The sequence below is a fragment of the Sinocyclocheilus grahami genome, unplaced genomic scaffold, assembly GCF_001515645.1.
Source record: "Sinocyclocheilus grahami isolate Dianchi unplaced genomic scaffold, SAMN03320097.WGS_v1.1 scaffold7901.1, whole genome shotgun sequence".
In the NCBI taxonomy this organism is placed as follows: Eukaryota; Metazoa; Chordata; class Actinopteri; order Cypriniformes; family Cyprinidae; genus Sinocyclocheilus; species Sinocyclocheilus grahami.
Genome location: NW_015511758.1, coordinates 7,743 through 8,528, shown reverse-complemented (window position 1 = coordinate 8,528; position 786 = coordinate 7,743).

Genomic DNA, 786 nt, shown 5'->3' with positions numbered 1-786 from the left:
ATTAGTGATGGGAAGTTCAGATCATTTTACTGACTCTGTTCTTTGAATCTCTGAATCTTTTTTTCAAGTCATTTAGCTACAAGTTAATATCCTAATTCCTCAACACATTTGCATACACAAACACTGATCACGTTGAATAAGTCGAAACTATAATGTAGCAAGACCAAATTGCATGTAACAGAAATGATTATTTCAGTGCTTAGCTGGGTTTGCAGGCTATGCAGTCTGTTAGTTCACCTCAGCTCCCGGGCCAGAGTCGTTTGTTCTTATGTCACACCTCATCCCCATAGGTTAATGCTATGTAGTCTGTACAGGAAACAGAATTGATTAGTCGGGAGAACCTATAGGATGTTGTGCATGCACGGTCAACATAGAATGAATAAATAAATCACTCTCTGAGACAACTCGTTGTTCCCGAGTCATATTAAAGATTTATTCAAAATAAATTAATCATTCAAGAACAACCCATCACTATCATGCATCCCCTTGAAAAAAAATCAGTCTATGTCCAGTATTTGAGCATGCTGTGTTTTGTTCTTAACAGAACATTAAAACTATAATGCAGCGTATTGTTAGCTTCACAGCAAAGTGTCAATAGCACTTTTTATTTGTAGTGGGTTATAAGTCAGTCACTTAAAAGGTTCTGGTTTCTGTTTGATTTCTTAGAAAGCAGTTTACTATGTAGACAGCAAGGTAGCTGACTAGATTTTGGATGGGAGCCATAATAATAATACATTTTCATTTTATTGTAATTTCTTCAGTGTGGCTAGAGGCCACAATACTTTT